The sequence below is a fragment of the Canis lupus genome, chromosome 15, assembly GCF_003254725.2.
Source record: "Canis lupus dingo isolate Sandy chromosome 15, ASM325472v2, whole genome shotgun sequence".
Lineage (NCBI taxonomy): Eukaryota > Metazoa > Chordata > Mammalia > Carnivora > Canidae > Canis > Canis lupus.
The window spans coordinates 6,906,299-6,921,724 of NC_064257.1; the positions used below are offsets into that span (position 1 = coordinate 6,906,299).

General features: G+C 45.8%; 1 long non-coding RNA gene across 1 annotated transcript in view; it reads left to right on the forward strand.

Annotated features, from left to right (window-relative positions):
- The window catches only part of LOC118350690 (uncharacterized), a 41,043-nt gene extending 32,867 nt beyond the window's left edge, over nucleotides 1-8,176 (forward strand). The window contains exons 2-3 of the long non-coding RNA XR_004804952.2: nucleotides 4,017-4,423; nucleotides 8,064-8,176. This is a non-coding gene — a long non-coding RNA (uncharacterized LOC118350690). The remainder of the gene's footprint in view (nucleotides 1-4,016; nucleotides 4,424-8,063) is intronic.
- Nucleotides 8,177-15,426: the final 7,250 nt, after the last annotated feature.

The following is a 15,426-nucleotide window of genomic DNA, read 5'->3' on the forward strand; positions in this document are numbered from 1 at the left end:
CTCTCTCTCTCTGTGTGTGTGACTATCATAAATAAATAAAAATAAAAAATAAAAAAAATAAAAGAAAAGAACATAGGGACACCCAGGGGGGCTCTGTGGTGGAGCACCTGCCTTCCGCCCAGGGCATGACCCCTGGGTCTTGGGATTGAGTCCCATATCGGGCTCCCTGGGTGGAGCCTGCTTCTCCCTCTGCCTGTGTCTCTGCCTCTCTCTCTGTGTCTCTCATGAATAAATAAATAAAATATTTTTTAAAAATAAAAATAAAAAATAAAAAGAAATAATTTCATAAAATTTGAGATACAAATTGAAATTTAAAAAATCATTCGAAATGTCATAAATCAGCCTTTTGCTGTATCTGTGTGTGTGTGTGTGTTTAAGTAGGCTGCCCGCTGGAGATCAAGACCGAGCTGAGATCAAGAGTCAGACGCCTAACCGACTGAGCCACTCAGGCACCTTTGACTGTTGGTTTTTTTTTTTTTTTTTTTTTTAATTTTTTTATTTATTTATGATAGTCACAGAGAGAGAGAGAGAGAGGCAGAGACATAGGCAGAGGGAGAAGCAGGCTCCATGCACCGGGAGCCCGATGTGGGATTCGATCCTGGGTCTCCAGAATCGCGCCCTGGGCCAAAGGCAGGCGCCAAACCGCTGCGCCACCCAGGGATCCCTTGACTGTTGTTTTTAAAGAAAACCACCATACGGTATGTACAACTTTCCATCTTTATTATTTTACTTAATATTCATCATTATACATTTTTACATGCATTTTCTAGCCTTTCAAGAGGACCTAAAGGCAACGACAGTTAATATATGTACATATTATATTATTGATCAATTACATTGATATTATTAATAACATTAGTAATATGATCAATAAAATGAATAAATAATACAGTATATACATGTATAATAATATATGATAACATTGAATACACTTGGTTTCTACAAGGAACCAGGATCCCTTAGAGAAATACCGATTACAGGGCTGGGTTAGAATGAACCTGCAAATATTTTGCTGGGCCAGAAAGTAGGTAGCACTCAATGAAGGATGGAACATGTCAACAGGGCACATGTGCCATCTTGAAGGGGCTCCCACTGGTCAAACCTGGGACAGCCTAAAATTTAACACTCATTGATTAGCCAAATGCTATTGATTAGTCAATCATTCATGAGAATGATGAAAAATAATCCATTAAATAAAACAAGAAAGCAGCTTAACTGTTTTTTTTTTTTAAGATTTTATTTATTTATTTATGAAAGACTCAGATAGAGAGGCAGAGACCCAGGCAGAGGGAGAAGCTCCATGCAGGGAGCCTGACGTGGGACTCGATTCTGGGACCTGGGGATCATGACTTGAGCTGAACACAGACGCTCAACCACTGAGCCACCCAGGCGTCCCAATTGGGTTATTCTTTATATTTCTCCACATCCTTGCCAATCCTGGATACTTGCAATATTTTACTTTTTTCCTAGCTAAAGAGTAAAAAGTAGCAGCTCACTACACTTACAGCTTTAAGAATCACTACTTACTAGTGAGGAATTTATTGACTGTATTTATTTCTTCAGTCAACTTTTGATTCATAATCTTTGCCAATATTTCAACTGGATTATCTGCATTTTCCTTTTTTTGTTGTAAAAGATTTTATTCATTTATTTGACAGAAAGAGAAAGCACAAGTGGCGGGAGCAACAGAGGAAGAGGGAGAAGCAGGCTCCCTCCTGAGCAGGGAGCCCCATGTGGCCTCCATCCCAGGACCCTGGGATCATGACCTGAAACAAAGGCAGACGCTTAACCCACTGAGCCACCCAGGTGCCTCATCTGTATTTTTCTTACTGACTTTTAGAAACTCATATGACTAATTATTAAGCCCTTATCTATACTATATGTGTTGCAAAATTTTTCTCCCAGTCTTTTGCTTCTTTTAAAATCTTGCTATCATTTCTTCCAGGAGCAACTGCAACATAATGGTTGAGAGCAAGGAGCTTTTATGTGTATACTATACACATAGAGTATAGACAAGGGCTTAATAATTAGTTATATGAGTTTCTAAAGGAGCTTGGAACTGGATTGCATGAGTTCACATCTGGATTCCACCATTTAGTAGCTCATCTTAAGCAAAGTATTTAATCCCATTGTGCCTCCGTTCCCTCATCTGTAAAAGGAGATGATAATAAGATTATTAGGATCCTTAAATGAGTTAAGATGTATAAAATGCTTAGATGAGAAACTGGCACATATAAAAGGACAAATAGTTTCTAGCTATTATTCTTCAGGGAGAATTTTTTTAAAAGATTTATTATCTATTTATGATAGAGAGAGAGAGAGAGGCAGAGACACAGGAGGAGGGAGAAGCAGGCTCCATGCAGGGAGCCCAACATGGGACTCGATCCCGGGACTCCAGGATCATGCGCTGGGCCAAAGGCAGGCGCTAAACCGCTGAGCCACCCAGGGATCCCCTGAGGATTTTTTAAAATATAGTTAGAGCTATTTATCTTTTTCTTCATGGCTTCTTGATTTTCTCTCTGGTTTTGGAAGGCTTTATGTACCCCAAGAATATAAAAATAAATGTTTTCCAATATCTCCTTCTAGTATTCTTATAGCTTGTTTTCTATCTTAGAATCTGTGACAATATGCCAGGCATTGTGTTGGTTGCTGGGGATATAAGGATAAGCAAGACTGTGGGTCTGTTTCTTGACCTTCTGGAGCTTACCTTGCAGAAAAAGCCAAGGAACTGGGGCTCCTGGATGGATGACTCAGTCGGTTCAGCTTCCAACTCATGATGTCAGCTCAGGTCACAACCTCAGGGTTGTGTGATCGAGCCCTGTGTCGCCCTGTGTTGGGCTCTGCACTCAGCAAGGAGTCTGCTTGAGATCCTCTCTCCCTCAGCCCCTCCGCCACCTTTCTCTCTCTCCCTCTCTTAAAACAAAAACAAAAACAAAACAAAAAAAAAAGAAAAGAAAAGAGAAAGGAAAGGAAAGGAAAAGAAAGGAAAAGAAAAAAAAAGAAAAGAAGGAAAGGAAAAGAAAAAAGAAAAGAAAAAAGAAAGAAAAGAAAAGAAAAGAAGAAAAGAAAAGAAAAGAAAGGAAAAGAAAAGAAAAGAAAAGAAAAGAAAAGAAAAGAAAAGAAAAAAGAAAAGAAAGAAAAGAAAAGAAAAGAAAAGAAAAGAAAAGAAAAGAAAAGAAAAGAGGGACGCCTGGGTGGCTCAGTGGTTGAGCATCTGCCTTTGGCTCAGATCGTGACCCCGGGGTCCAGAGATCGAGTCCCACATCAGGCTTCTCGCAGGGAGCCTACTTCTCCCTCTGCCTGTGTCTCTGCCTCTCTCTTTGTGTCTCCCATGAATAAATAAATAAAATATTTTGAGAAAAGGGCAAGAGACCTATTAATAAAAAGATAATGGTAGGGATCCCTGGGTGGTGCAGCGGTTTGGCGCCTGCCTTTGGCCCAGGGCGCGATCCTGGAGAACCGGGATCGAATCCCACATCGGGCTCCCGGTGCATGGAGCCTGCTTCTCCCTCTGCCTGTGTCTCTGCCTCTCTCTCTCTCTGTAACTATCATAAATAAATAAAAATTAAAAAAAAAATTAAAAAGATAATGGTAAAGCTATGAAAGAAAGACATTGTTAACTTGTCTACATATTCGTATCCTGTTATCTCCTCCCAGGAAAGATCTCTCCTCTCCTCATTGTAATGTTAGGAAAGCAAATAGAAGAGAAAAATGGAGAAGGTTTTAAGTCTGTCCCCGTGGCATCTGGTGCAGCTGCATCCCTAGCTTCCATCTTTTCTGGCTAATGTATTATCTCCGCCATTCTGTTTTAGTGGAGGCTCCTTGTAATCTTTTTTTTTCTCTTTAATTTTTCACCGAGATGTAATTAATATATAATACATTACGTTTCAGGTGTACAACATGATGATTTGATTTTTGTATACATTGTGAAATGATCACCACAATAAGTCTAGGTAATCACCATACAGTTCAATCACATCACCATACAGTTACAATCTTTTTATTTTTTCTGACAGTGGGAGTATATAATCTTTTGACAGTGTCCTTGCCACTATCCCCCCTGAACCTTCCTCTGAGGAGCCTGCAGGCTTTGGTGCACAGCCAAGAAGGAATTACAAAGACTTAACAAGGATGAGAACCGAGGAGAGGCCTGGATTGGCTCAAAAGGGACACTGGTGACCTTTCAAAGTACGACTGCGGTCCTGTGGTTGTGACAGGAGCTGAATTTCATGCATTGAAGCTCATCCTTTGTTGTCTATAACTATGGATTCTGTGGAGCCCATTTTAACTCATTCAGCCCTGAGTCTCGTCTCCCTTCCGTCCAACTCTACAGTCTCATTTCCATGAGTTGACATCTCTTCAAACTTCAAACCAACAAGGAATGGAGCCGCTCACAGTTCACCAAAGCAGAAGTTCTGACCAGGTGGGTTCCTTCTCTCCTTTCAAGGATGGGAGTTACTTTATTCCTGTAAGAAGCAGCATTCAGGGGGCCACCCAGGAGAAAGGTAAGAGGTTGGAGCAGAGTTTAGATGGGAACCACCATGGTGGTTTGTCAGCACCCACCAGAGTAGCTAGTAAAGACCTGAGATGTAAATTCCAGTTGCTAAAAAAAAAAAATTCCAGTTGCTTACTTACATACTGGAGTTCAAATCTACATTGTAGTAAAGCAATAGTATATATATATATATATACTATATACTATATATATACTATATATAACATATATATTCTTTAAATTGTTTATTTTTTAAGTTTATTTATTTTTCATAATCTCTGTACCTGATGTGGGGCTCAAACCCATGATCCCAAAATCAAGAGTCACATGTTCTACTTACTGATGCAGCCAGTGCCCCAGTAGTGTGTTTTTTTATAGCGTGTCTCATGTGCTAAATGCCCCTCTATGGGCTTTAAATAGTCATTTGATCCTCCTAATGCTACCAGTAAGTACTATTATTATTATCATCCCCATATTCCAGGTGAGGAAACCTCTCTGGAGTCCCAGAGAGGTTCCCAGACTTGACAAAGCCACATAACTAGTAAATGGTGGGGCCCAGGATTGGAACCCAGCCAGTCAGGCTGGACCCACCGCCTAGGTGCTTTTTAACAGCTACGCTTACAGCCTCTCAGGAATGAGTTTTGTTTCTATATCCTGAAGCTTTTTGGGTTTTATTGTTGTTGTTGTTCTTCTATAAAACAGTTAAGACATCTAAGGGTGAATTTTGAGAACATGAGAAACATAGCATCGGGCGATTCTCTTGCAGAGTTGGATAAAATATCCCAAGAAAAGAGGTTGGAGGTGTTGATGTTCAGAAGGAAGGCTTTTGAGGTTTTGTTTTGTTTTGTTTTTAATTCAAAATCATGGGTTCAAGCTTGTGTGATTGAAAAAAAGAAAAAAAAATTTTTTTTCAACTCAGGGAAGAAGCGGGGGCTGAAGATGCCGTTCAGCCTCTAGTGGGCCCCGGGCGGGAAGGCAGGTGAGGGAGGAAGGAGGCGGCGGGCAGTGGTGGACGGCTGGTGAGATGATAACTCAAAGGGGTTGCAGGCAGATGGGTTTCGTTCAGTTTTGTGAATATGCTGTTCAGGATTTTAGACCATTGACTCCTGGAGCCCTCTATTGTGTGATGGCATCTCTTCCTCCCAAATGACTGGTGCCAACCGTGGAGAACAGAAGACTCAGGCTGTTTGACTTTGTGCGGGGGTCACGGGGCGGCCTCAGAGCATCGGATTCCCGCTCCCAGGAAGGCTTGAAAGGCAGCAGGCACGTGGTCTGTGCCCTAAATGCAGCGGCAGCCGGGTGCCGGAGGGGGGGGGGGGATGGAAGGTGGGCCCCGGGGGCCCTGCGGGAGGAGCTGGGCCGACCTCACTACCGGCCTTATGGGGCTAGGGGAGCAGAGCTCACCTCCCCCATGCTCATCCCTTGCCTCTGTGCACCCGGATCTGCCTTTATCTACCCCCCCTGGGGCCCTGCTGTCAGCCCCCGCCCGACCCACTGAGTCCCGCCTGCAGCTCTGGGCCGGCTGGGGTGGTTCTGGGCAGCCCCAGAGGAGGAGGCGCCCCCAACCAGGCCCGACATGTCCGCGGGGCCTGTGCCGCGGCTTGGGAAGAGGCGCTGCCGCTTGGGGTGGGGAGTGAGCTGCCCCTGCACCCTCGGCCCCTGCACCCTCGGTCCCTGCCCCAGCCGCCCCTCGAGCCCCTACTGCTCCTCGGGTCCCTCAGGGAGAGGGCCATTTCCTTCATTGGGGGAGACTACCGAGGAAGGCCTGACGACCCAGTAAGGACCCAGGGGACTGCCCCTCGGGCTTCCTGGGCGCAGGCGCCGGTGCTTAGCCGAAGCCGGCAGATCCTATCCACGCAGCCGGGCGCTCTTCCTGCGGGAGCATCGGCCGGGAAGGAGGCCCGGAGTCCCGGGGATCGGTGCTTGCTTTTATTTTTTAAGTTACTGGGGCAAGTTCGCAAAGAGGGAAGGGAGCTCCTTTACAGGGGGCCCCGAGCTGGCCCGGCTGGGCGGGGAGCGGGGTGGGGGGGGAGCGCGGCAGGGGGGTGCCGGGGCGCAGGGGGCGGGGCCGGAGCCAGACCCGGAACCCAAAGGGGAGGGGAGGTGGCCGGCGCTGCCCGAGGGAGTCCGGGACGAGGGCCTTGCGCTGGCCGGGGCCGGGGCCACCAGGGACAGGGACTGGGGGACAACCCGCGGTGCACGGTGCCAAGTAGCACGGGCTCCTTTGACCCCCACGACCCGCATCCCCGTCGGACTGCCATGGCAGAGGGATGTGGAGGCACGCTCCCTGGGGGTGCCCAGGGGTTCCCAGAGGTGCCCAGGGATGCCTGGGGGTTCCCAGGGGTGCCCTGGGGATTCCCAGAGGTGCCCGGGGGTTCCCAAGGGTGCCCAGGGGTTCCTAGGGGTGCCCGGGGCTCCCCAGGGGTGCCTGGGGGTTCCCAGGGGTGCTCAGTTGTTCTCAGCGGTTCCCAGGGGTGCCCGGAGGTGTCCAGGGGTGCGCGGGTGTTCCCAGGAGTTCCCAGAGGTGCCCGGGTGTTCCAAGGGGTGCCTGGAAGTGCCCAGGGGTTCCCAGAGGTGCCCGGGTGTTCCTAGGGGTGCCCGGGGGTTCCCAGGGGTTCCTGGGTGTTCCCAGGGGTGCCCGGGTGTTCTCAGGGGTTCCCAGGGGTGCGCGGGTGTTCCCAGGGGTTCCCGGGGGTGCGCGGGGACTCCCAGGGGTGCCCGGGTGTTCCCAGGGGTGCCCGGGGGTGCGCGGGTGTTCCCAGGGGTTCCCGGGGGTGCGCAGGGGCTCCCAGGGGTGCCCGGGTGTTCCCAGGGGTGCCCGGGGGTGCGCGGGTGTTCCCAGGGGTTCCCAGGGGTGCGCGGGGTCTCCCAGGGGTGCCCGGGGGTTCCCAGGGGTGCCCGGCCCGCGTGTGCAGCAGGCTCCGGGCCCGTGGGGCCGCGATGGCGAGAGCCCGGGGCTAGCTCCTGACCGCGTCCTGGGCTGGTCCGAGGCCGCGCACACGGAGGCTCTTGGCTGCCGCCGCCGCCCCGCTGCGGGCGCTCCGTGCGGTGTGAGCAGGGCGGGAGCCCGACCCCTGTGTGGCCTGCAGGGTGTGGGAATTCAATCCTGCCCGCCCCAGACACCCCCGCTGACTTGCCAAAAACCAGTCTCCACGATCTTACCGGCTTTGCCCTGCCCTTCCAGATCGTTCCCTTACGTTCTCTCGGGAAATGTCACTCAGGCTGGGCTTCTGTTGTGTCCTTCCTTGCCCGAGCCAGTCAAGTTATTTTCAAAGAGCTTCATCCAACCAGGGCCACCACACAGGAGTCCCAGCTGGCTTCCCAAACTCGGTTGTCATAGTGATCACAACAACTGAATTTAATTGAGAACTTACTAGAAGCCAGAGCCTGTGTTAGATGCTTAGTGTGACTCACCTCGCTTGACCCTCAAGCCAACACAGGAGGTATTACTAGCTTTACCATTTTACCAATGAGGAAGCTGAAGCTCAGAGGGGTTCAGGAACTTGCCCAAGGACAAACAGCCTGAGGTAGAGGTGCGATGGGAACCCGAACCTGTTTCCTTCCATAGCCAACCTATGCTGCTTCCAGGTCTGAGAACGACACTCGGAGATGACAGCACATAGTGGATGAGACATCCACAGCCGACCTGCAGGTGATCTGTGTATCTAGCCAACTCAAGCCCATTAAATGGAATTTAATTTAAAAAAAATAAAGGGAATTTTAATTGACTGGTACCAGCTAGTACGATTCCGATGGGTGACGTGATACTTAAATAACTAGTATCTCTTTTAGGGAAATAATTTAAATTTTGCCCTTCTTTAATATGTAATAACAAAGTGATTTCTTTTTTTTTATTTTTTTTGTAAATTTTTAAAAATTTATTTATGATAGTCACATAGAGAGAGAGAGAGAGAGAGGCAGAGACACAGGCAGAGGGAGAAGCAGGCTCCATGCACCGGGAGCCCGACGTGGGACTCGATCCCGGGTCTCCAGGATCGTGCCCTTCGTGCCCTGGGCCAAAGGCAGGCGCTAAACCGCTGCGCCACCCAGGGATCCCAACAAAGTGATTTCTAAGGTTTCTTTTTTCTTTTTTTAAGATTTTATTTATTTATCTATTTATTTATTTGAGAGAGGGTGAGCAAAAGAGAGAGTACATACAGTGGGAGGCAGAAGGAGAGGGAGAAGCAGACTCCCCACTAGTGAGGGAGCTCCATGCAGGGCTGGATCAGAAGACTCTTGGATCATGAACTGAGTTCAAGGCCAGATGCTTAACCAACTGAGCTACTCAGTGAAAGTGATTCTTTTTTTTTTTTTTAATTTTTATTTATTTATGATAGTCACACATTGAGAGAGAGAGAGAGAGAGAGAGAGAGAGGCGGAGACATAGGCAGAGAGAGAAGCAGGCTCCATGCACCGGGAGCCCGACGTGGGATTCGATTCCGGGTCTCCAGGATCGCGCCCTGGGCCAAAGGCAGGCTCTAAACCGCTGCACCACCCAGGGATCCCAAAGTGATTCTTTTTTTTTAAAAGATTTTATTTATTTATTAATGAGAGACACAGAGAGAGAGAGAGAAAGCCAGAGACACAGGCAGAGCGAGAAGCAGGCTCCATGCAGGGAGCCTGATGTGGGAATCGATCCCGGGACTCCAGAATCAGGCCCTGAGCCAAAGGCAGGCGCTCAACCACTGAGCCACCCAGGGATCCCCTGAAAGTGATTTTTAAGTTAAATAATTTATTTTAGATTAACATAAAAAGGTGGACATTTACAGTTATTCTTACCAATCTTTAATAACATTCAAAATATATATAATTTTTTACATTTCCTCACTTAAGTAGTAAGGCATATTGCTTAATTCACTTTAATGATATAAGAAAAAATATTTGTTCACCAATACGTTTTTTAAAAGATTTTATGTATTTATTTGAAAGAGAGACAGAGAGAGAGAGAAACGAGTGTGGGGGAAAGGGCAGAGGGAAAGAGAGAAGCAGACTCCCCACGAGGATGAGCCCAATACAGGGTGACCTTGGGCAACTTGGGGTTCAGTCCAGGACCCTGAGATCATGTCATAACCTGAGCCAAAGGCAGACGCTTAACTGACTGAGCCACCCACGCACCCCCCACCAATACATTCAAAACAGATATTTTTAATATTTTTTAAAGTAATCTCTACACCCAACATTGGGCTTGAACTCACAACCCTGAGATCAAAAGTCACATGCTTGGGGCAGCCCGGGTGGCTCAGCGGTTTAGCACCACCTTCGGCCTAGAGCCTGATCCTGGAGACGTAGGATCGAGTCCCACATCGGGCTCCCTGCATGGAGCCTGCTTCTCCCTCTGCCTGTGTCTCTGCCTCTCTCTCTCTCTCTCTCTGTCTCTCTCATGAATAAATAAATAAAATCTATTTTAAAAAAAAGAGTCACATGCTTTTCTGGCTGAGCCAGCCAGGCAACCCTAAAACAGATATTTTTATTGTATTTAATGTATGCTGAAATTTAAACAGACATATAAACATCTATTAAAAAGAGACATTCATAGCATGGTGTTTGGGATTCCTACAGTTTACTTTTTTTTTTTTAATTTTTATTTATTTATGATAGTCACACACAGAGAGAGAGGCAGAGACATAGGCAGAGGGAGAAGCAGGCTCCATGCACCAGGAGCCCGACGTGGGATTCGATCCCGGGTCTCCAGGATCGGGCCCTGGGCCAAAGGCAGGCGCTAAACCGCTGCGCCACCCAGGGTTCCCCTACAGTTTACTTATTTATGAACTTTTCCCTCTTATGTTTCTTAAAAATCAATTATTTATATTTATAATATGCTTCTATTTGGTGGATTTAAGAGAAAATATTTTGTTTCTATGAAATAAAAGGAGACCTCTTTGGTACTTTTCAAATAACATTTATAAGCATAGGTAGGTCTTTATTCTCCCATAAATGAATGACAAGCCCAACTGGATATAGGTTATCACTCTTAGTGTTTAAAGGTATGAAGACAGACTGTCTCTCTGTAATTTTTTTTTCTGTCTGTAATTTCTGTAATTCTTAATGACTGTGAGACTCTAGGTAAGTAACTTAATCTCTCGGTACTCCAATTGCCTTATCTTAAAAAAAAGCAGTGAAATAACAAAAAAGAGTAATTATAGGGTTATGAAGAGTAAATGAATTAATGTGTATAAAGCCCATATGCATATAAAGTCCATTTTAGAAAATCTGGAAATTATAGAAAAAGAGAGACAAAACCAGAAATCACCCAACCTCCGTAGCTCAACGAACAGCAGCTAATCTCAGTGGTGCTTTTGTACAAATTAGAAAACTTGGCCCTGCCTCAAGATACTTAACTGCCGTCAAGCCAGAAAGTTGTCTTAATAGGGGGCACCATTTATTAATTACGTGGGGACATCAGGCATGAACCAAGATTGTCCCAAGCAAAACAGGACATTTTGTCACCTTGTCTGTGGATGACAATGTAGGATGTTTTCAATTTGAGGCTATTACTGATCATGTTGAGATGAGCAAATTTGTACATAAAGTTTTTCCTGTATTTAGAATTTAGGCTGGATTCCAGCACCTAGCAAGCACACAGAGAGTATTTGTTGAATAAAAATGAATGAATGAAAGGGGGGCCGGAGGCAGCTGGAAGGAGAGGAAGGGGGAGGGAGTAGAGAGAGAGAATGGGTTTGCTGAAGGACATGCTAAATTATTTTCCAAAAGTGCCCTATCAGTAGTGGCTGTTTCAACTGGTGTTAAGCTAGATGAAAAATGGTATCTCAACTTAATTTGCATTTCTGTATCAGCGAAGTCAAATATTTTCCATATGTTTGTTCATTTATTTTGGCTGTTTATTGGGATCTTGGATTATAAAATTGTATAAATTCTTTATATTTTACAGGTACTAACAACTTAAAATTTTTCTCTGCAGCTATTTTGTTCAGTTTAACTTCTAGCTGTTGTTATTTTCTTGGTTTGTTTGTGTTTTTTCACATGGTGATTTCCAATCTTCGTGCAGGAAAATGTATTGATATTTTGTTTTGTGATTTATATTATCACATTAAATCTTAGAGATTTCCTGACAAAGATCTGATAACCATTTGTATTTTTTTTCTCATTCTTTCACGATCTGATTTTATAATACCTCTAACTCCCTAATCCATCTGGAATCAGTTTTGGTAATTTGTGTGTGTGCACTAGTTATTCCAACATCATTGTCGAATATTTCTTTCACTGTTCATCCATTGGTGATGTCACCTTCAGGTGAGAATTCACATCTATGGGATCTTTCTCTGTGCTACGTCCCTCCATTTGGTGATCCTTTACATTCTTTTGTCCATCTTTAAAATCAGTGCAAGAGGGCAGCCCTGTGGCTCAGCGGTTTAGCGCCACCTTCAGCCCAGGGCATGATCCTGAAGACCCAGGATCGAGTCCCATGTCAGGCTCCCTGCATGGAGCCTGCTTCTCCCTCTGCCTGTGTTTCTGCCTCTCTCTCTCTGTGTGTGTGTGTCTCTCATTAATAAATAAATATAATCTTTAAAAAAAAAAAAATAAAATAAAATCAGTGCAAGGGGCCAAGTCAGCTGCAAAGAGTGATGAACACTCTTCAAGGCTGTGTAGTGTCTGCGTGAAGGAAGTCTAGAAGGACAGTTAGCTCACTGTGGGGGTGAGAGGTCATCAAGGTCAAGTAGAACATCACAATCACTGCAGGCTGAGACTCCTCCCTGCACAAATAAATAAAGAGGAAAAATAATTAAATAAATACATGTACTACCAACACAGCATGTCACCCCTAAACAAAGGAAAGCAGGAAGAGTGAAACACTGCGATTGATCCAACGTTCCTATTATTGAGAGAGGCCGTCCAGCTCCTCATGAGATCTGCTGGCAAATTTACCCAGGGTTGAAATCAATCCTTCGAAAGTGTTCTTTGCTTGGAGGCTCAGTAACAATAGAGGAATGGAGGGTGTGCAGCCAGCTGCCTTCCCAGGAGGTGGGGCCGGGCTTGGCCACTGAGACACCTGCTGGTGAGGAGCTTTACTGCACCGTTAGACTTGGCCAGTTGGGCCTGTCTGGGAGCCACTGGTTCAGGGGAGTGTGCATTTGGGGACCCTCGGTGCCCTCGTTTCTCCTCCACGACAACCTAATCTGATGCGTGTGCGTGAAGCTACAGAAACAAGTGCCAAAAGATCCAGAAACGGAGTAGCCCCTGCCAAGTTGGAACCAAGAAGCGAGATGGCCCCACCTTAAGGCCTCAAGCCCTGGTAAGAGGCCAACGTAGTCAGTTCAATTAACATTCATAGGGAGCAGCAATGTGCTTCAGCAAACGGATCATCTCCATCCCACACGCGTCTAGACTCACAGAAAGTTGAACCAGGGGATAATCATACTTTTTATTTATTGTAATTATAATCTTGAATGGTGGGTTCACCCACATTCAGAGTTTCCCAAGGCGCAGATTGTTCCCCGGGCCATCCAGGATCATTTGCCACACATCTGAACCCCAGGGGTGTGCTCAGTATTTGAAATTAGTCATTTATGATCGAGGGCCTTCTTCAACGGCCCAGAAAAGGAAAGATTAAGGGATTCATTCATTCGCTACTCTCTTCATTCATCCACTTCTATATTGAGTGTCCCAGCACCGCACTCGGGGGCAATGGTGGTGAGTAGACAAGCGCACTCATTGCCCCCTCGTGATTGCATATCCTAGAGGTGCAATTGAGAAAGTCTCCGAGATCACTGAGATGACGTTAGGGTGACAATCAAGTGAAGCAGCTTGGTCTCTGGGGTCACAGAAAACCTTCAGAGAAGGGCAGGTACAAGTTAAGTCCTGAAAGACAGATGGGAGGTAACAAAACGTGGGAAGAGTGGCCAGAGGGAGACTCAGGTGAGAGCACTGTGCCTTACAATCACTCAGTTACAATCACTCAAATGTAGTCAGTGTGACTCAGCAAAGGATGCTAGAGGGAGGGCAGCCCCGGGGGCTCAGCGGTTTAGCACTGCCTTCGGCCCAGGGCCTGATTCTGGAGACCTGAGATAGAGTTCCACATCGGGCTCCCTGCATGGAACCTGCTTCTCCCTCTGCCTCTCTCTCTGTGTCTCTCATGAATAAATAAATAAAATGTAAAAAAAAAAAAGATGCAAGAAAGAGGCATTAGTGGGGACATCCCGGGACTTTGTGGGCTTCTCCTAAGCACAATGCAAAGACAATGAGGAGTGTTTCATTTTGTTCTGTTAAAAAATTTATTTATTTAATAAATATAACATATTTATTTTATAAAAACAAGAAGAGGACCAGAGAAAGAAAAAGAGAATCTCAGATAGACTCCCTGGTGAGCCCAGAGCCTGATGTAAGACTCAATGTCAGAACCTGAGCTGAAATCAAGAGTTTGAGGCTTAACTGAGTGAGCCACCTGGAGCCCCAAATAGGAGTTTTATTTATTTTTATCTTTTTATTTTATTTTTTTTAAAGATTTTATTTATTTATTCATGATAGTCACACAGAGGGAGACAGAGAGGCAGAGACACAGGCAGAGGGAGAAGCAGGCTCCATGCACCGGGAGCCCGACGTGGGACTCGATCCCGGGTCTCCAGGATCACGCCCCGGGCCAAAGGCAGGCGCCAAACCGCTGCGCCACCCAGGGATCCCTTTTATCTTTTTATTTTAAAAAATTATTTATTTATTTATTCATTCATTCATTCATTCATTCATTCATTCATGAGAGCCTAGGCAGAGAGAGAAGCAGGCTCCATGCAGGGAGCCCGATGTGGGACTCAATCCTAGGACCCGGGGATCACAATCTGAGTCAAAGGCAGACTCTCAACTGCTGAGCCACCCAGGTGTCCCCAGATAGTAAGAAGCATCAGATTTGCTTTTTATTATTACTTTTTATTTATTTTTTATTTATTTAAAGATTTTATTTATTTATTCATGAGAGGCACAGAGAGAGAGAGGCAGAGGCACAGGCAGAGGGAGAAGCAGGCTCCATGCAGGGAGCCCAACTTGGGATTCAATCCTGGGACTGCAGGATCACGCCCTGAGCTGAAGACAGATGCTCAACCGCTGAGCCACCCAGGTGTCCCAGATTTGCTTTTTTTTTTTAAAGATAATTTTGGAAAAAAGAAAAAAAAAAGATAATTTTGGTTGCTGCCTGGAAAACAGGAAGGAGGAGGGCAACTGTGGCACCATTTAAGAAGCTTTTGCAAAGGTCTAGGTGAGAAATCTTGTTACTGTATTCACTGGCATTACAATAGTGGTGTTTTAATCTGTAACATGAGGGAAACAATACTATTATCCTCATGGGTGTAACCAGAGTTCAATATTAAGTATTTACAAAAGTGTCTAGCATGTGGTAAATGATCAATTAATTTTGGCTACTGTTATGATATTGGCTATTATTTGAGGCAGCTGTTTCTTACTAGATTAAAGAATTTTCCTTTTGGTACACACATCAAACTTTTAACAATAGAGTGGGAATGAGTGAATGAAGGTCAGATTTTGTTCTAGAAATGTATTAATTACCTGAATCTTTTACAGTTAACATGTGTGCAGTGTACTATTTGTGTAATTTTTATTTTATTTTTATTTTTTATTTTTATTTTTTTAAGATTTTACTTCTACATGAGAGACACACAGAGAGAGAGGCAGAGAGAGAGACAGAGCGAGAAGCAGACTCCACGCAGGGAGCCCGACGTGGGACTCGATTCCGGGTCTCCAGGGCCACACCCTGGGCCAAAGGCAGGCGCTAAACCGCTGAGTCACCCAGGGATCCCTATTTGTGTAAAAATAGGGAATTTTCAAAAAAAATAATAACTAAGCCTAGGCATCAACCCCTGGAATGAGAGAGGAAGAAGGGGATCCCTGGGTGGCGCAGTGGTTTAGCGCCTGCCTTTGGCCCAGGGCGCGATCCTGGAGACCCGGGATCGAATCCCACATCGGGCTCC